The sequence below is a fragment of the Aotus nancymaae genome, unplaced genomic scaffold (genome assembly GCF_030222135.1).
Source record: "Aotus nancymaae isolate 86718 unplaced genomic scaffold, 86718_ANA_hifiasm-v0.15.2.pri h1tg000092l, whole genome shotgun sequence".
NCBI classification, from domain to species: Eukaryota; Metazoa; Chordata; class Mammalia; order Primates; family Aotidae; genus Aotus; species Aotus nancymaae.
In genome coordinates, this window is record NW_026988507.1 from 4879394 (window position 1) to 4900312 (window position 20919).

Here is a 20919-nt window from a genome sequence, read left to right on the forward strand (position 1 = left end):
ACAGTGAATAGGACTATATCAACTTTAAACCATAGCCTTTAAAACTCCTCTCATTAGATGATGGAGGCTATGGCCCCTCCCCCTGAATCTAGGCAGCCTTTGACTGCCTCATCCAAGGGTGCATGATGAGAAAGGTACTTGCGACTTAGAAGGCTAAGTTTTCTAAAACCATGCATCTTCTGTCTTGTCCACTAGAACATTAGTACGTGGGCCCTGTAGTAAGTCCCACTACAGGGGCTACCATGATGGACGGATCACAAGTAGGCACTCCAATCTACAGCCCCATCTGAACCCAGCCTTCCAAATCCTCACCAAAGTCAGAGAAACATGCCAGATCCCACCTTGAACAAGACCGTCTGCCAGCTGAACACCACTCAGTTGAGCCTTGGCTGAATCTCTGTGCAAAAACTATGAGATATAATAAAAGGGTTGCTGCCTTAATTCTCTAAACTCTAGAATAGTTTACCATGCAGCAATAGATAATCAAGAATTTGGAAGGGATTTTGAAGATATGCTAGTCCCACTGTTTGCTTCTAAGGAAATTAAGACCCAGACCCGGTTAAGCGTGAATCCAAGGATGTTAGTTAGTAATCGGGTTAAAACTAGAACCCAAGTCTCTAGGGTCCCAGCTCTATTCTTTCAAAGAGCTCATTTTGGTTTCCTTATATCCCACCCTCCACTTTCACTATCTTACTTTGTGGTTTTTGTGGGTTTTTTTCTTTTTTATGCGACAGGGTCTCACTCTGTTGCCCAGGTTGGAGTGGTGCCATCAGGGCTCACTGAGGCCTGGACCTTCTAGGAACAAGAGATTCTTCCACCTCAGCCTCCCAAAGTTCTGAGATTATAGGCATGAGCTATCATGCCCATCCTATTTTATTATTATGTGAACTCAAAAAGTAGCAGGGCCAGATATGGTGACACATGCCTGTAGTTCCAGCTACTCACAAGGCCAAGGATCGCTTGATCCCAGGAGTTTAACACCAACCTGGGCAACATAGTGAGACCCTTTCTCCCTTTCTCCCTCCCTCCCTCCCTTCTTTCTCTCTTTCTCTCTCTCTTTCTTTCTTTTTCTTTCCAAAGCATGTCCTTAAAGGCTATATCTTCTCTCTATTTTTAAAAGTTAAGGCTAGGCACAGTCGCTCACGCCTGCAATCCCAGTGCTTTCAGAGGCTGAAGTGGGAGGATCACTTGAGGTCAGAAATTTGAGACTAGCCTGGGCAACATAGCAAGATGACTCCTTGATGAAAAAAAAAAAAAAAAAAGGCCAGCGTAGTGGCTAAAACCTGTAATCCTAGCACTTTGGGAGGCTGGGGTGGGTGAATCACTTGAGATCAGGAGTTTGAGATCAGCCTGGCCAACATGGTGAAACCCTGTCTCTACTAAAAATACCAAAAAAAAAATGAATAATTTTTAATTAGCTGGGCATGTTGGCATATACCTGTACTCCTAGCTTTACTCAGGAGGCTGAGGCAAGAGGAATGCTTGAGCCCGGGAGCTCCAGGCTGCAGTGACCTGTAACTGTGCCATTGCACTCCAGCCTGGGTGACAAAGCAAGACCCCATCTCCATAAATAAAGTTAAGAATAATTTTGACATATTTTCTTCTGTCTTTATCTCAAACATTTTCCTTAGATGAAATTGGAAAAGAATTACTATTTAGAGAGCATGGAATAAAACTTCTGATCCAAGTTTGCTTCAGCAATGCAGACATTAGTATTAGCCTCAAAAACCTGCCTGAAATTTCACCTCTTCATTCCCATTTCATGTGAAATATCTTCAGGTAAACATTGCTTACTTTTTTAGCACTTATATGGTCAATGTTTTGTTCCAACTAGTTAAGACAACTTATGACTGTTTATTATCTCTAATAACACAGTTCTCGATTTTTTTAGTTAGTTGACATACTTATTAAAAGGCAATACTGGCCGGGCCTGGTGGCTGACATCTGTAATCCCAGCACTTTGGGAGGTGGAGGTGGGTGGATCACAAGGTCAGGAGATCAAGACCATCCTGGCCAACATGATGAAACCCCATCTCTACTAAAATAGAAAAAACTAGCGGAGCATGGTGGCTCAGGCCTGTAGTCCCAGCTACTCGGGAGGCTGAGGCAGGGGAATCGCTTGAACCCGGTAGGCGGAGGTTGCAGTGAGCCGAGATCGCGCCACTGCACTCCAGCCTGGCGACAGAACAAGACTCTGTCAAAAAAAAAAAAAAAAAAGGCAACATTCAGCTTCCCAAAGTTAGTCTTTCATGTGAACAGTTTACAGGACACCTTTCAGGTGATCTTTAGGCTCCATATGAACCTGAAACTGAAGATTAATGATCTGCTCAGTAAGAAGCATTCTCATTAAGCATATTAGTCTTTTGGATACTGTGTTCATTAAACTGTTAATGAATAAAGAAATGACAATTTCAAAGATAAACAAGTTCAGGCAGCTGTTTAAAAAGGAAAAGTACATAAGATATTGGCGTGCGCAGGAACTAGCGCACTACAAGTAACTAGAGGCCACAGGCCCATAAATGGTTGAATGATTTTTGGGGATTCATCAGTGTCTAACATTTTCATCCAGAAGAAGCTTTCCTCTAAATTTACATGAAATATTATCAAGCTTTTGAAAATCAGATTTACTATTTGATGTCTCTCTCTTCCTTTAATAAAATCTGTATCTTAAAGAACAAAAGAAAAAAGAAAACAAAAAAATAAATAAATAAAACTAAAAAATAAAATCTTTATCTTCCATATCCTATCCTGAACATAAGAGATCCCTCAAATGCCTTAAAATGAGAATACCTTGCCCTACCAATGAATTAGTTCTCAGTAAAACACGAAATTTTCAAATGCATGACAGCAACTCTCAGAATTAGAAGAGTTCTATTATACCCAAAGGATTTTCTGAATTTATAAACCTTTATAAACTTTCAGAATATTTAAAAACACCAAATTTTAAAAGGCAGTAATTTAAGGAATATTTCAGGATAATTACTCAAGATGAAATGCTAATCATAACCTTAAAAATATTTGCAAATATTTCATGAACATGATACAACTAGGTAAATTTCCTGTGTAACACATTATTCCTAGATAATAGTTTTTTAGTCATGCATTTTATGATTCTGTCTCTTTAATATGGAAGCTGCAGTTTCAGTTCAAACTAAGTTACTGTATTATTTATAAGGCATTCTAGGCCCAGGACATTACAGCAGCTGGGATAATGCTCTCTGTCAGCTCGTAATTTAAAATCTTTCAAAGCAGCTTAACATTTGTGTTATTCCATCCTCACGAAAAGTTCTGTGTGGTGCCACTAATACATATTATGATGATTTTAAGACAACCTGAGGACCAGTCTTACTTTTGGCTAAGGCTGGCCATATGGGCCCAGACCAGGTATCTTTGAATTGAAGAATTCTAACACTGACTAAGTGAGGACCCCATCTACTATTTAAATGACTTCCGCCAGGATCTTCCTCCATATTCCTTCAAGCCAATTGACCCCAAATGCTTGTTTTTTTTGTTTTTCTAAAAAGTCTACTTTTTGTACAATATATTTTCTTTACTACCTCATCTGTTTTCCTTATGAACACAGAAGAAAAATCAGCTGTGCTACTTGGCAGAAAGCTTAACTGAGTAGTGGGACAGGGTAATGGAAGTACAGGCTGACTCTGCACATCAGTTTCCTCATCCATAAAATGGATGTTTTCATATGACTCTTGTAAGAAAGTGACACACAGTGTTTTGTTAACTGTAAATTGCTACAGCTACACAAAATGAAGTTATTACTGCTACATATGCATGTCAGGAAAAGTAATTAACTTTAGAGCACTATTTATGAAATGTTTTCCTTCCATTAACTCATTGTCATATCCAGGTCACTTTTCTATCTGTGGAGATATTAGGAGGATTTTCAAGTGAATAAAACAAAACTAATAGAAATGAGACAATACAGATTATAAAATAAAATTCATAATCTCTCACTACATTAGCAAATAAAATATTTATACTATTCTATCTGTTCATGCTTTTATCTATAACTATATGCTATGAACTGAACTGTGTCCTCCCAAATGTGTATGTTCAAGCTCTAACCCCCCGTATGATGGTCTGGAGAGATGGGGCCTTTGGAAGGTCACTGGAATTAGATAAGGTCAGGAGGGTGGGGCCCTCATGAGGAGATTAGTTCCCTCATAAGAAGAGACAGGGGAGCTCACACACTGTCATGCACACATTCTCTCTCTCCATCATGTGAAAATACAGAGAGACAGTGGTTATTTGCAAGTCAGGAAGAATGCCCTCACCAAAAACTGACCACGGTGGCACTCTAATTCCAAACTCCCAGCCTCTAGAACTGTGAGAAAATTTCTGTTTAAGCCATCAAGACTTTGGTACATTGTTATGGCAGACCTAGCTCACAAGACAGCAGACTGACCAGGAACCACTTCAGTGATTGAGCCTAAGTTCCAATCCTGTCATAACCATCTGCTTGCTACGTAACATTATGCAAATTGCTTAACTATTCTGATCCTTAAATTGTGCATCTAAAAGCTGGGCGTGGTAGCTTATGCCTGTAATCCCAGCACTTTGGGAGGCTGAGGCAGGCGGATCACCTGAGGTCAGGAGTTTGAGACCAGCCTGACCAATATGGTGAAACCCCGTCTTTAAAAATAATAACAACAAATGTAAATAAGTAAAAAAAAAAAAAGTGCATACAAAAATGGGTAATATAATAGCACCTAACTAAAAGTATTATGACTAGTAAATGTGTTAATACACATATTTATAATTATGCCTGGCACTTAACATATGTTGCTGTCTTTATGCACCTTCTTAGTTTTCAACAGTTAGGGACAGAGTAGACAATAAATTCTCAAGTGATGAATTTCATTAGAAAGTAGGATAGAACTGCTGGGCGTGGTGGCTCACACCTGTAATCCCAGCCCTTTGGGAGGCCAAGACAGGCAGATCACTTGAGGTCAGGAGTTCGAGATCAGCCCGGCCAAAGTGGTAAAACCCTGTCTCTACTAAAAATACAAAAATATGGCCATACCACCCTGAACGTGCCCAATCTCGTCTAAAAATACAAAAATTAGCCAGGCATGGTGGTGCACATCTGTAGTCCCAGCTACATGGGAGGGTGAGGCAGGAGAATTGCTTGAACCCAGGAGGTGGAGGTCGTAGTGACCGAGATAGTGCCACTGCACTCCAGCCTGGGTGGCAGCGATACCTGTCTCAAAAAAAAAAAAAAAAAAAAAAAAAAAGACAAAGAAAGATGGAACTAGCCACTAACCCATGTGAAGTCATCTGGTCTACCGCCCCATTGGAAGCAGGGATACATCCAAATGATCAGACATTGATCATTCCTTGTTTACTTGTCAAGATTTTCAGGGAAACAAGTCTACATTTGGACCTCATTAAGTGTTTAACAATCTATACCATTAGGTTAGTTATAGGAATGAATTCCCTAAATCTGACAGGATTCTCTCTCTACATCCACTTCCACAGCTGGTGTTCCTACATTATCACAGGCTGCTGGTCAATTTTTCTTTCAAAGCCCAGCAACTTCAGCTCCATTGCTGTTTCCTTGCAGTTAGCAATGTTTACTCTGACTTGAATTCTCAAATGTAGAAATGTTTCAGGCACTCTATTGACCCAGGTTAAAAAAATCCTGAAGAACTCAAAAAGGATTACACTGGGAAGTGCAAGAAAACCAAAAACCACAAAATAAACTTTCACCAAGTTTCAGGCTTTCCTCATTGGCTCCACACTGTGGCTGACGAATGATTCTAATCAGAACTATTTACCATAGAAGGTAAATGAATATATTCATTTTTATTCATTCCTATCATAATATTATGAAAAGTGAGCCCCAGTATAAACGGAATAAAGACACCAGAGGAATAAAATCAATTAAAGATGTACTGTGTACTTACACTGAGGCAGACTTGGCAATTCAGTGCTTTAAGCTAATTTCTCTCTTGATATTTTCAGAATCTAATTCAGTAACACAAGTAATGGTTATTAGTAATATTAATGTACCATATGCTATCTCCGTCAACTTAATAATGTTCTTGGGGTTTTTTTGACTAAAATGTCAATCTAACGTGTGGAATCCCACCCAAGAGAATCTATGCAAAATTACAATTAACGGATTCATTCTATAGGCATAGTAATTAGTCATGGGACCATTCACGAATGCCTGTAATTAAGTTATTTTACACATTACAATAATTTTACTTGAAATCATGAGATTTGCATTATTTGACTACTATAAATAGCAACTAGCACCACGCATGTACCAAGCCCTTTAGTGCATTACCGCATTTTAACTTTACAATGAGAAAAACAAAGGCTCAAAGAGCTTCAACAATTAAGATAGTATGACCAGTAAGTAGTGGAGTAATGATTTTAATTTGAGCATTCTAATATCAGAAAATAAACCTTTTCTACTGCTTTGTACTAGACATAGATGGAAAAAATGCCAGTAAAACAGTGAAAAAGCAGATTCAGGCAAGGAAATACATTTTCTATAAAGAGCCATGGACACCACTAACCCAAGAAAGAAGAGAGTCTATTGAGGTTCTCAAAAAAAATGTTTTTTCCTTTTTTTTTTAAAGACAGTGTTTTGCTCTTGTTGCCCAGGCCGGAATGCAGTGGCATGATCTTAGCTCACCACAACCTCCGCCTCCCAGGTTCAAGCGATTCTCCTGCCTCAGCCTCTCGAGTAGCTGGGACAACAGGCACGTGCCACCACGCCCGGCTAATTTTTTTGTATTTTTATTAGAGACAAGGTTTCACCGTTTTAGCCAGGATGGTCTCGATCTCCTGACCTCGTGATCCGCCCACCTCGGCCTCCCACAGTGCTAGGATTATAGGTGTGAGCCACCGCACTGGGCTCATATTTTGTTTTTTAAGATAGAAGATGTCTTTTGCCTCCAACTTTTATATTAAGAAAAAAACATTATTAATACTAACAATCACAGAATTAGCAGCTGATTTCCTACCAGATTTAGTACTTTAGAGGAAAATAATGCAAAAATTTAAAAGAAATGTACCCATTATCCGTTTTCATTTATGTGTCTTACAGAACTCCACTACCAGCTACTGCTGACCAGCATACTAGTGAACTTCAGTCCACAAGGGTGGTGGTTTCAGGAACTGGCACATACATAATTCCATCAGAGCCATTTGCTGAGATTTCTAGGGAAGAGGAGCTGTCAGAACTTCTTCTTCTGGGGGCCGAGTGGGGCAGTTCTTTGCTGAGAAACTACCACTGCCACTCTACTGCAAGGGGAGAGCTGAAGTTACGGGGATCCTGAGAGCAACACTGGCTCGTTAAGCTAGGGATACCGCTGAACCTTTCTGTTACTGAATTAATAAATTCTCTTTATTGTTCAGGCCATCTGATGTAAGCTCTCCATCCCCACTATGACCAAAGATTAACAGAAAGTCAAAAGTCAAGAAATGTTTAAACATGCACACATTCTCTATTCCTTCTTTTGTCTTGCCCCCAGTAGAACTAAGGGAATCCATTGTAGTACACACATTTTAAAGCAGGCAAACCTTATGAAACCTCGGTACGGGAGCCGATGATGACGGCACAGGAAAACTGAGACTTTCAGTTTCAAAAATGTCGGCCAAGATTTCTACGGCACCAGGCAGTTAACAAATCGTGACTCATGAATTCTGTACCATAATTATCCCAGTTTTACAGAACTGACAATCCAGTCCCCTTTTGGATCAAGGATCCCCTTAAGAATCTGATGAAAACTACAGATTCCTCTCACCAGAGACCTGAGGATGTAAACAAACATATTTCCCATATAGTTAAGAAAATTCAAGAACCCCCCCTCCCTCCAGGCCCACCCATGTAGATCCACAGACACCCAATTAAGAATCCCTATGTAGTAACCACTGCTTGGGCAGTAAGAAAAATAGTAATGGGACAATCAGCATCTTCCTGTTCAGTGTGAGGATCGTTCCCATGTGAGACCCCTTGTAAGCTGGGTCTCGCCATATGGTGAGCTTAAGCCCAGACACAGGCCTCATTGGAGGAAGTCGAGCTATGGGAAAGTAAGAATTAAAAGAAGGATTGACTTAAAAGAAAACTTTACTAAGACGATTACAGGATGAGTTGTGGTCATGGAAGACATTGCGTTCCTGAAACAAACATACTTTATGACTTTGTTTTTTTTACTTATGTGTAGAAACTCATTTTAAGGACAGAAACTCATTGTAAGGATAGAAACTCATTGTAAGGGTAGATAAATGTGTTTACTGCCTAGCTTGTGACTCCTGTAAATCGTTAACGTAGATAGACATCTGTTCCCTTACCAAGATAATGAAAAGACACCTGACCCATCTAAAATATACCCGATTGTGTATCTAACTTTTCCATTATCCATATCTGATGTAAGTCAGTTTGTTAATTTACTTTAAGATTCTTTGTTCCTCTTTCATCTCCTGAAACAGCATTTTGGCTGACGTAAGTCATCATGTATATAACTAGAACCCTTTGCACAATAAAGCTGCTGCTTGGGCATCGCCTATCCAGCCCTCCAGACCCCGTCTGTCTGTCTTTCTTTCTTCTCTTACGTGCACTCCCCCATCCAGGTTGGGATCCTCTTGCTGGCCAAGAGTCCCCGGCAGACGTGCCGTTCCTAACAGTTCAGTTTCTCAAAAAGGTTATCCACTATCCCTGAGACTTCTACAAGTCTCCTCAAAGATACCTAACAGATACGCTCCTTTAAAAAGCCTGATTCCCAAACAGGGAAAACGTTCACTTATACATCTTTCTTTAGTTACAATAAAAATAACGTGGCAATCACAATCGTAAGAACATGAACAGAAACGTTCACTATTCTGTCACCAGAAGTCAAATATAATTTCAGACTATTACTGTATTTTCTTGTTCAACAATTCAAGTTATTGGGACTCTGTATAGCATTTATATTTGATTATTTGTAGTCATTTTTATAAAACAAGGCAAACAGCCCTTAGTATAATTTCCCTTTGTACACTGTTACAATAAGAAAAGAGTTTCAATTTATTTTCTCAAACTGCACAGTACCAAGCAACTTGCTATAAATGAGAAGGCAATCTAGACCAAGCCTGAATCTCTCCTGTTAATTTGTAGTAATTAATTACACTAAAAATTTATTCAGGTTGGGCGTGGTGGGCCCACGCCGGTAATCCCAGCACTTTGGGAGGCCAAGGCACGTGGATCACCTGAGGTCAGGAGTTCGAGAACAGCCAGGCCAACATGGCAGAACTCTGTTGCTACTAGAAATACAAAAATTAGCCAAGCGTGGTGGTAGGCACCTGTAATCCCAGCTACTCAGGAGGCTGAGGCAGAAGAATCACTTGAACCTGGGAGGCAGAGGTTGCAAGTGAGCCGAGATCGTGCCACTGCACTCCAGTCTGGGTGACAAGAGCGAAACTTTATCTTAAAAAAAGAAAAATTATTCATAAAACATCTCTCATAAGAAAAAAAAAATTTAGTCACTGCTTTATATGTCAGGAAACAGATATGCAGAAAAATTAAATGCTTTACCCCAGGGTATCATGGGTGGACAATACTAAGAAAGTGATGCTTTCAGAAGTTCAGAACGCACGGCCGAGGTGACTCCTAAGTAAGTTCAGACTTCAAAAAGCTACAAAACAATTTATCACAATTACTTTTTTGTTTAAAAGAGGGTCTCACTCTGTTAGCCCAGACTGGAGTGCAGTGGCACAATCATGGCTCACTGCAGCCTCCAGCTCCTAGGCTCAAACGATCCTCCTGCCTTAGCTGCCTGAGTGGGTGAGACTACAGGTGTATGACACTTCACTGGCTAATTTCTCTTTATTTTTAGTAGAGATGAGGTCTCACTATTTTGCCCAGGCTGGTCTTGAACCTGGCTAGGCTCAAGCAATCCTCCCACCTCAGTCTCCCAAAGTGCTCCGATTACAGGTGTAAGCCATGTGCCTGGCCACAATTATTATCTTATTACCCAAATAATCTCTCATTACCTGTAGAAAATAAAGTAATAAGTAGACAGGGTTACAGCAGAAATTACAGATGATAGATTTTCTATACATGTTTGTAAAATATTAATTACTGAATACTTTTCTATTCCAGTTGCAGATTAAAAGTCAGTGTCAGGACCGCCTTTTTTCTCCCAAAGGTGTGTGAAAAATTGTAAGTTTTTCTATTTTATCTATAAAAAAACAACACTCAGAGGGGAACTTTTCTCAATCCATTTTGAACTTTATATGTGAGAGTTCATAAAAATTAACAATTGACAGTGGCACACACAGTAGCTCTAGCATTAGTTTGACAATAAACTCTACAGTTTACCTCTTCACAGAATTTATCACTTTTTTAAAATTAAAATTTGAGTCACATGTCTTCTAAGTTCTGTCATATCACAACAGGATTAGGGCTCCTTTGCCCGTGCATGTGCCTATCACTAATTTCCCTCTCCTGAGGCAGAGAGGACCCTTCTCCACTTTACATATAGCCTCTTTCACTTCCAAGGACAGTCAGCCTGGCCTACTCTGGATCCAGGAGGGAACAATGGAGGCTGCCTGGAAGGATCTGCCCCAAGGGTGGATTAAATGCCTAGGAACAAACTCAGCTCCCAGCTGAAGAAAGGCCACCTGGGAGGACACAGTCACCCAGAAATGTAGAGACAGGCATGCTAGTTTAGGAATACCATCAGTGTGAGGGAGGGAAGGAAAAAGCCAGGAGTGGTTCTCAACTTTGTGGATTCCTGGTACATTTTCAAATACTGAAATTTTTGACTAGGGGACTTTTCTTGAAACTGTATTTGCACAAGACTGAGAAAATACGCATTTTCCATACTGAAGAATGAGCAGTGTGCTCACGAGTCACCGGTGCTGGAGTTAAAAGGCAGCACAACACCAAGAAATCAGCTCTCCTTGCTAGCTCTGCCGGATATGATGCCACTCAACCAGGTCACTCCTCAGCCCTGGGGAGCTGCTTTTGAATAGAATTGTCTCCTGCCAGGCCTGGATTTCTATTATGCTCAGGAGGTGGCTTTCCTACCTTGCAGTAAACACTTGATCTTTTGTAGGTGCCAGGCTGAAGTTAAGCCTCCTATCTCTTACTGCAGGAAACTGTACCCCACTCTTACTGACAGCGGTACTTGGAACAGCCAGCACAATATGACTAAGGCAGTTTTATGAAAACACGACACTTTGATCACAATTTAGGGCTAAGATTTAAGGTACCACCAGTACGACAGCTAAAGAAGGAAACAGAGAAAAGTACAGCTCCTGTTGCTAAATCTGCGGGCACAGAGAGGCCACCACCAGAGTCTGCTACAGGAGGAAGCAGAATTAGCACCACACTGGAGAAGGACGTTACTTCCAGGGCAAGAGGGTGATTAGGAAACACTGACAAGAGCAACACAGAATTCAAAGAACTAAAAAGACTGAGTTCCTAGCCATGTTTCTAAGAAAGGAGTCTGAATAACTGGGGAGAAAAGGTCAAGCCAAATTATTACAACTGAAAGGTTACTGCTAGACTGATAAATTGTAAATGCTGAATTGCTTCATCTTGCCTGCTTGGCGTCAGAATTGGTTCCAGAGACTGGAATGTGGCTGACCTAGGAAGTGGGAATAAAGAGCCCAGGGGTGGGAGTGGGAGGGTCTGTCAAGGCTGGAATCCATGGAGAGCCCAAAGCCTTCTTTAACCCAGTCAGGGAAAATGACTAAGAGTGGAAACTAGGTTCAAGAAATCATGAGTCATTCTTAAAAGAAACCAACATCAGTGTCAGTAACTTCCCTGGGAACTTGGAACATGTGCCTGCACAAATATTTTGCAATCTAATATCCTGCACCAACACTGAACTGCTCCTTCATTTGAATAGGTCACTCTAGTTTTTCCGTTCTCAGAGCTCTTTCAGTTACCAAATGAGGCTAACAATATCTGTTTATAATATTTTTATCAGTTAAAAAAAAAAATCAGAAAAAAAGGTGACCTTTTGGAAAAATAAATTATTACATGTGAACTCTTTATACACTGGGAGAGTCTGCAAACAGTTCCCTCTGAATCAATGTCACACTCATCTGTAAACTCATCAGTGGAACAATCCTCAGAATGAATGTGCAGTTCAGTTTCACAATCACAGCAGCAACTAAAATCTGAATTTCTCTACAATGAGATACGAGTGAATTTTCCTCACACATTCTCTCCCAACTTAAGAAAACATTTACTAATTTCCTATAATAGGCAAAGCATTACGTGAGCTGCTTAAAGAGATTACAAAAATAACTAAGAACAAAAGCTACTTGACTTTAAAGTAAAAACAGAATTAGAAGGTTAAGGATTGTTAGTTTGCTACCTATCAGAAATGTAATACTTCAAGGTTTAATTCAAAATGCTTTTTCCAGATATTCTTTTTTTTTTTTTTGAGACGGAGTTTTGCTGTTGTTACCCAGACTGGAGTGCAATGGCACGATCTCGGCTCACCGCAACCTCCGCCTTCTGGGTTCAAGCAATTCTCCTGCCTCAGCCTCCTGAGTAGCTGAGACTACAGGCGTGCACCACCATGCCCAGCTAATTTTTGTATTTTTAGTAAAGACGGAGTTTCACCTTGTTGACCAGGATGGTCTCGATCTCTTGACCTTGTGATCCACCCGCCTCAGCCTCCCAAAGTGCTGGGATTATAGGCGTGAGCCACTGCACCCGGCCTTTTCCAGATATTCTTATAGTTCCAATACACTGGATTACTACTGATACCTATAACATGGATGAATCCCTAAATATATTGTGCTAAGTGAAGCCAGGCACAAAAGACTGCATTCTACATGATTTCTTTAGAACAAAGTTCAAGAGTGGGCAAAATCAGTTTATGGAGAAAGTCTCTAAGTGTTTGCAGGGACCACAGGGAGGGAGGTTGACATGAAAGGGGTACAAGGGTGCTGGAAATGTCCTCCATCTCTTGTTTTGGGTGGCGGTTACACATCTGTCATAACTTAAACTGATCAGTTAACTACATTTTACCATATGTAAGATACGCTTTTACAATGTTAACCAAAAATATCACTAGACTAAATAAGCAGTACTAGGAATAGAGGGTTCAGACAAGAACATGGCAAAAGACGATGGTAGTATTTCTTATACTTGATCTCAATGGCATTTATATAGAAAATATTCCCAACCTGGAAGGAATTAGAGGTATCAGATATAACAATTTAATAATATAGGCATATTACCTGCTAGATTTCAGTCATGTATGAAAGATCCTTATATAAAAAAAAATAAGTAAGACTATTTAACAGCAAATGAAAACAGAATTTGCATCCATTTCTTCTTGCCCTATGAACTGAAAACAAAGCAAGCTTTAATTTGCATTTTCCTTATCACTCTATTACTAGGGTGCTTTGGCTACTCACAGGGAAGGAATTCCCCAGTGTGACTCTCTAATATTAGGACTTTTCAAGGGTAACAAATCTTGAGAGAAGCATATCAGACTCATTGGTAGGGATTTTCCACCCTTACAAATTCTGATTCATGCCCTAGGTGTTTGGTTGTGACTCTCAGCCGAAGTCAGGTTAAACTCTTGCTCCAGACAGGAATGAGTCACATCCCTCAGCCAGCAGAGCAGGAAGTCTGGAGAGCCATTTCCGGCTGAGCATCCAGAGGCTCTTTCTCTTCTAGCTCCCTGCCTCTCACTTCCTTGAAAAGAAAAGATGGAGCGCAGGGAACAGATGTACCTGCTCCCTCTCTTTCCTCCTCCTTTGAAAACTCTGGGAAGCTACACAGAACTGCTGAGGTCTAAGCTTTCCATGGCTTCTCCTTTAGCACAAGGAAGGAAGATAATTGTGCTAAACTGAAATGCAAAGAAAGGATGAAGGGAACTGGGGTGACTGACTAAGTTTTGTTGCCTTCCAACCCAGGGCTATTACTTCAGCAAGGAACAAAGGGGCATTGGAACCACTAGCAACAGTACTACTTTGCAAGGTACATTAACAGCTGTAGAAATCAATATAAACAAAACCTCTGCATGGTGAATTCCCTGAGTACAACTAGACTTGTGAGCCTGAAAGCATGTGTGGTGTTTTGCACATTAATCTAATGTACATCTTGAGCCTTCTCATAGACCTGTTTTGTAAAGAGTCGATAATCTAGGGCCATGTTATTTTTAGAATGATAAGAGTAACAGGTGCACTTGTCAGCCATCTCCCAGTGAGAGCCCATCCCCTTGAACTAGTTATGGATACGCACAAGTTCTGTTCTCAGCTATCCTGGTTCAGTCTCTTTTTTCACAATCTTTAAATATAATCTGCTGGTATGCTGGTGGTATGTTTGTCTTCCCTGCCGGGCCGCCTACTTTGAGAGAAGGGGCCACTTCAGTCTTGTTTGTTGCTCCATTTCTAGTACCTAGCTCAATACCTGGCACACAGAAGGTGCTGAACAGATATCAGGTAAATGAATGCATTTCTGCGTACATTTTTAGTTTTTATTTTATCACTTATTAGAATATAAGCTCCAGTGAAGATGGGATCTATTTGCTTCCTTATCTCTACACCTTAAATATACCACACGTATTTACTGAATTAGTAAAGATTGTGAGACAAGATAAATCCAGTGCTCTAAGCTAAATGAAATCTCTACGCACATGACTTTTTCAAAAAGTGGGCCTGACTTACGAAGTTGACTCATTGCTAGCAAATTACAGCCAGCTTTCAGAGGATTTTTTTTTCTTTGCCAAATAATTTAGTCAAGATAGTGATTGAACTCTTCAAAATAAGTATTTTGAAGTATAAAACAGGCCACTAGCCACAGTAAAGGCAACTGTAACTCTCAGGAAAACCATGATTACTCCATGGCTCAAAAGCCTTTTGCTGTTTGCTTACCCTTAGAGCAGATAAAAGGCCTGTCTGGAAATGTTTGTGTCTCCTCTATGATTTGTAGGCTGTGATATGCCTGTTATAGAAGCATGTACCCAGTGGGCAGTAAGTACCATTTAAATTTAAATGGAGGCAGAAAATATGAAATGGTCGGGCAATCTTTGGATAGAGAACAGTCTGAAATCTAGTGGACAGTAAGAATTGCAATTCAAACGCAGTAAGATGAAATTTTGCCTTTCATAGAAAAAGTAACTCCTATGAAAGGCTTAAATATAAAGCAAATAATCTTAAACTCTACTTTATTTGGGGATAAAAACAGCCTTCTTCCTTTCATTTTGCTCTCACTCATCCAAATGAAATGGAATGTCTAAACTTTTCTTACGTCCGATAATGCTGAAGGGGGCCTGCCAGTGTTTAAGTTCTAACATTTGGTTACAGGTTGAGTCACTCCCAACTTTCAAGCATACAAAATGACAAGCATTAACTCCTGTATCTATTTTGCAAATTAAATAGGGATTATTTCTTTTTTTTTATATTAGTAAATTCAAAATGACTCAAACTACCAGGGTAATAATTTGTGTGTTCTTTTTGCCTGTCATTATATTCATCTAACAAGTTATATTTGACATCAAACTTTAACAATACTCAATGAATACAAATTCTAGTCTTGTAAGAAAATTAAACATATTAGGATTTTTTCCTTCTTTTTTGAGACAGAGTCTTGTTTTGTGACCCAGGCTGGAGAGCAGTGGTGCAATCTTGGCTCATTGCAACCTCCGCCTCCTGGGCTCAAGCAGTCCTCCCACCTCAACTCCCCAAGTAGCTGGGACTACAGGCTTGCACCATCATTCTTGGCTAATTTTTGTATGTTTTTGTCAAGACAGGGTTTTGCCATGTTGCCCAGGCTGGTCTTGAACTCCTGTGGGACTACGGTGTAAGCTAAGCCACCGTCCCAGCCTAGAATTTTTCCTTTTAAAATAACCATTGAAATAAGTAAAAACTACAAATATTCCTTTATTAAAAATTCACATGATCAATATTAAGAACATTACTCTTTAGACCTTAAGACACTTTAAAATCTTAAATTAAGAAATGCTCTTATTTCTTATTTTCTTTAATAGAAAGGCTATCAAAATGTCATCTGATATTCCATTATGAACCTTACCTTTCATATTAAAATTATATATTCAAAATGATACAATTCTGTTGTGAAATGTATCTACTGGAAAATGCAATTTTATTTAAATGACTTCACTTATATTTCTCTGCTTAGCTGTTTTACAATGACTGTGCAAGGAACCATCCCTCATATTTTATATATGTTGATAACAATCCAGTAGAGTATCAGTACCTGTTCTGTATTATCCCTACATTTTTCTGATATGGAAACCAAGGCCCCAAAGTTATAAGAAGCTGCTCAAGACCAGGTTATTTTCAGTCATATCACACAGCTCTTCAATAATCAATACCTTTCATTCATTTGCCCATTCATGCAACAAAAACTTACTGATTGCCTACTATGCATCAGGCGCTAAGCTGCTCACTGAGATGAAAGTTTTCCTCAAGACATTCCCAGTTTAATGGAAAAGACAAAAAGTGGCAATGAGCTGTATGAGTGAAAGAACAGCCTTGAGAGAAAGGCAAAATCTCTAATAAAAAACAAAAGAGGTAAGCCTGGGTTAAGACTTAGGTAAAACCAGCTACCCATAATGTTGATAACATTACCTTATAATTATGGAAGGCTTTTAGTGTATCAGGCACCACCATCCTGCAAAGTAAGATTTTTAAATGGCATTCTTCATTTGATAAAACCATTTCATAGGAAGTAGGTTCTTTTTTTTTTTTTAAAGGGAGAGCGCAAACGCAGTCCCCACTACCACAAATTATGCAGTCGAGTTTCCCACATTTGGGGAAATCGCAGGGGTCAGCACATCCGGAGCGCAATGGATAAGCCTCGCCCTGGGAAAACCACCTTCATGATCATGGTATCTCCCCTGCCAGGTAAGTATATGAAGTAGGGTCTAATATTAGTTCCATCTTACAGAGGAGGGGAAAGTTGTGTTAATCATTCAGGGTCACATGGCTGATGAATGTCTAGGCCAGAATTTGAACTCACATTGGTCTAAAAGTAAAGTTTAAGTAGTAGCAAGTCTCCATCTCTGTGCAGAGCCAGGCTAAGGTGTCTGATGAAAATAATAAGACAGAGGTAGAATTTAAAAACAAAGAAACATAAAAATAAAACTGAGGGGAGTGACAGGCAGCCCAAGAATAAGAATAAAAGCTGACATGGGAACATTAAAAGGATCACTGGCCAGCATGGCAGCCCATTTCTTCCTCACCATAGCCTCGCCACAGTACAGCAGGGTACCTGTCCACATCCTTGGCCAAATTAAGGTGAGGCTATCTATATCTGTAACAGATGGCATATAATCTTTCACCACAGAGAAGAGTATCCTTTTCTTTTAATCTCCAGAATAAATACTTATAATCTAATTTGGGTTTTCACCTTCAAATCCCAGACCCTGGGAAAGATCACCTTCACCTCATCTCTAACACCCACACTTAGCTGGGGGTTGGGGAGGAGGGTGGATCTGCTCCAGCACATGGCCTGGTCTCTCCTTCTCCCCTCCAGATCCAAGTGGCTATAGATTCCCACAGCATTACCATAGTCCTGAGAGTGTGCAGGGATATCAGGGTGGCTGAGAAGCTCCTTTCTCAGAGACCCAAGATAATCTCCAATTTTACAAGATTCTTAGAGAAATGAGGGGCAGAAACTGATGCTGCCTGTATACACAATGGCTGAAAATTAGCAAGGTGGCAAGTGAGTGGGAAGGATGAAGAGGTCAACAGGTTTTAAACATGAGGTCAAGATCCTTCCCCTCAGCTGCTGCCTGAGTGCCCTGCCTCCACCAAACACTGCTCTCCCACTACCCAACAGTGAGCTCTGAAAGATTCCTCATTTCCACATCTCCAGTCCTAAGAATGGAATTATGTAGAACTCTAACCACTGAGAATCCCACCATTAATCTTCCTCTCCTGTGTTCTCCTGTAATATTCTAAAGACTCAAATTATAATAAATGCTAGTAACTTCTCAAATGTTTCCTTCCACACTTTTTGTGCACATAACTATACAATGACACACAAAAAAGAAGCATGCATACTTTAATTAGAACTGCTTGGGCAGGTGCAGTCGTTCCCACCTGTAACCCCGGAACTTTGAGAGTAGGAGGAATGCTTGAGCCCAAGAGTTTGGGACCAGCTGGGCAACATAGTGAGACTAAACAAAAAGGCAGGCCTGGTGGTGCATGCCTGTGGTCCTAGCTACTCAGGAGGTTGAGGTAAGAGGATCACTTGCGACTGGGAGTCTATGCTACAGTGAGCCATGATTGTGCCACTGCACTTCAGCCCTGGCAACAGAAAGAGACCATGTCTTAAAAAAACAAAAAAACAAAAACAACACCTGGGAGAATAGGATAGGCCACAGGGACCACTGATGAAACTATAATCCCTACATTTATGAGCCATTTATTGGGAGCCACTATGTGTCAGCCCCTAGGATCTTTTGCTAAGATTCCCTGAAAGGGGCTCCCCCTGAAATCCGTTTCCTAGAATCAGGAAAATATTGTCAGTCTGCCCAAAGATCTGTAAGAGGAAAAAACACACAAAATAATCATCTCTTTGCTGTTTGCAGAAACCACACGCTATTCTTCAACCACCTTTATCTTTAAATGCATGTGTCTGCAGCACAGCCACTGTCATGATTACCCTTAGCCTGACACTTACACTTGCTAAGCAGTTCCTACAGGCATAATATCATTATTGAGCAGTTCCTACATGCATAACATGATAGAGAGCCACAAAACTAGACAGCAATGTTTGAGGGAAAAGGACTCAGTGAGCAGAAGAATAGCAGTTTCCATATAATAAATGCTTTTTCTTAAAAAAAAGAATTTATTATAGGGTGATAATGTAATTGCCACTCATTAGTGTCTAAGTGAAAGGGGTCCCTGCCCAGTTCCATGCATACCACCTTGCATCCTCTCAGCAACCACACAAGACTGAAGATACAGGCTCAGAGAGGCTGAGAAGCGTGCCTCCTGCAATTAATTTTAGGGGAGGTGGCACAAGGTGCTAGGTGACCATAAACTGAGGTCATGTGACTGTAAGACTTTCCTCTTCGCTCCTTACTGCTCTACATCAACAGTAGCTAATTACCTTTAAGAGCTCATCTTTCTTCCTTACAATTTTACTTTTCTTTCTTCCTAAGCAGCATTTAAGATTAGTAAACCTTTTTTTTACTATGGGTATCACTTTGGGAAGTCAAGGCGGATGGATCACTTGAGGTCAGGAGTTCCAGACCAGCCTGGCCAACATGGTGAAACCTTGACTCTACTAAAAATACAAAAAATTAGCGGAGCATAGAGGTGTGCACCTGTAATTCCAGTTACTCAGGAGGCTGAGGCAGGAGAATAGCTTAAACCCTGGAAGCAGAGGTTGCAGTGAGCTGAGGTAATGCCACTGCACTCCAGCCTGGGCAACAGAGCAAGACGCTGTCTTCAAAAAAAAAGGAAAAATGATTTTTGTTAATTTTTAAAAAAAGAATAGGTTATGTTTTATGCAATTTAGGCATTCATAGCTTGTTTAATAAAATGAAACAATGTCATTACTTTAAATCATAATATAAATTATAATAAAACTTTTAAAATAATATTAAGGATCTGATTGAGGTGCATATGCAAAGAAAATGTATCATTTTTTAGAATTTAGTGGGAAATATGTTTTTCTTAAAAATTTAGTACAAATCAGGAAAAAAAAGAAGCATGTATAAGACTGTGTCTATGTGATATCATAAGAAAATTTTAGCCATCATTTTGTCTGTGCAAAGCCAACGATTATTTTTCAAACATCTAGATACATTGTCTAGAGAAATCATGAAAAATTCAATTATAAACAAAATCTTAGTTTAGATAAAACAAGCTTTGAAAACAAGCCTGTAATTTGCATAATTGTACTCTGTAAAATAACATCTATTTGCATGACTTTGACCTAAGGCTAAAGTTCTGCCAAAGTTATAATAAATATTAGAAAAGAGAACTTTAAGTGCCAATGTCCCCCCTTTTTCAATTTCAAGTATTTGTATTTTAAAATAATGTGGGAAATAGAATTCCAAACTCCTACTATGAAAGCATTAAATATAAAAGCAACATCTGGACTTCACAAAAGAATATATTTTCTTTCATTTGTACTTCTGGCTGCTGAATAACTTACTGCAGCAAGATCTTTCCATTAGTATTCAAACATGTAGCCAGGGCAATAATAATTACTATGGCAGAGAAAGTTGCCTATTAACCCTTCAACTTGTCTTCTATGCAAGCATTCCATCTGATGTGTTTTGGCTGAACAGTATTTGAATTGCTCTTTGGTCCATGTCCAAAATATTCTATTGTTGACATACTCATCTAGTATTCTTCAAACTGTCTGCTTTTTGGGACGGATGCTAATTAATTTTAATTGCAATGCTCAAAAGACAAAACTAGAGAAAAAGAAAAAAAAAACAATAATGTCATAAGACAATCATTTAGCTGAATAAAATTCCCTCAGTCTGTATCTTTACATATGATTTACCAATCAGTCAAGTAGTACATTTCCTTGGCTAAAGGTAATTGGAAATATTTTCTGTTCTAAAATTGACCACTCTTGCACAGACCCAGCCCTGAATGCATTATAATCAGGCAGCTCAAATCATATGGCATGCAAAGCTTCCATTATCATCTAAAAATGTCCCAAAACATATGTTTTGTTGAGCATCTACCATGTGAAAAACATTATGATATTCAGGCTGTGAGATACAAAGATGAATAAGAGAAATCTTCCTTCAAGATGAGTGTTTTTGGTTAAGAGGTACAGCTAAAATACAAAACACAAACCGAGTAAAGCATAACAGAAGAAAACCGAAAGGATTAGAGTGGAAACTTATTAAAATATAAAACTTTAATCACTTGCTACAGATATCACTAAGAGATCAATACCATCCTTGAATTTAAGGCCAAATTGTGAGGTGTTTT

The 20919-nt window shown here is 39.6% G+C and overlaps 1 protein-coding gene and 1 non-coding gene across 3 annotated transcripts in view; both read right to left on the reverse strand.

Moving 5' to 3' along the window:
- The window catches only part of ANO6 (anoctamin 6), a 197034-nt gene that overhangs the window by 167567 nt on the left and 8548 nt on the right, over positions 1 to 20919 (reverse strand). The window lies entirely within an intron of this gene.
- On the reverse strand, positions 16701 to 16862 carry LOC135271844 (U1 spliceosomal RNA). Its single transcript, XR_010339975.1, has one exon. It is a non-coding gene; the product is annotated as a U1 spliceosomal RNA (small nuclear RNA).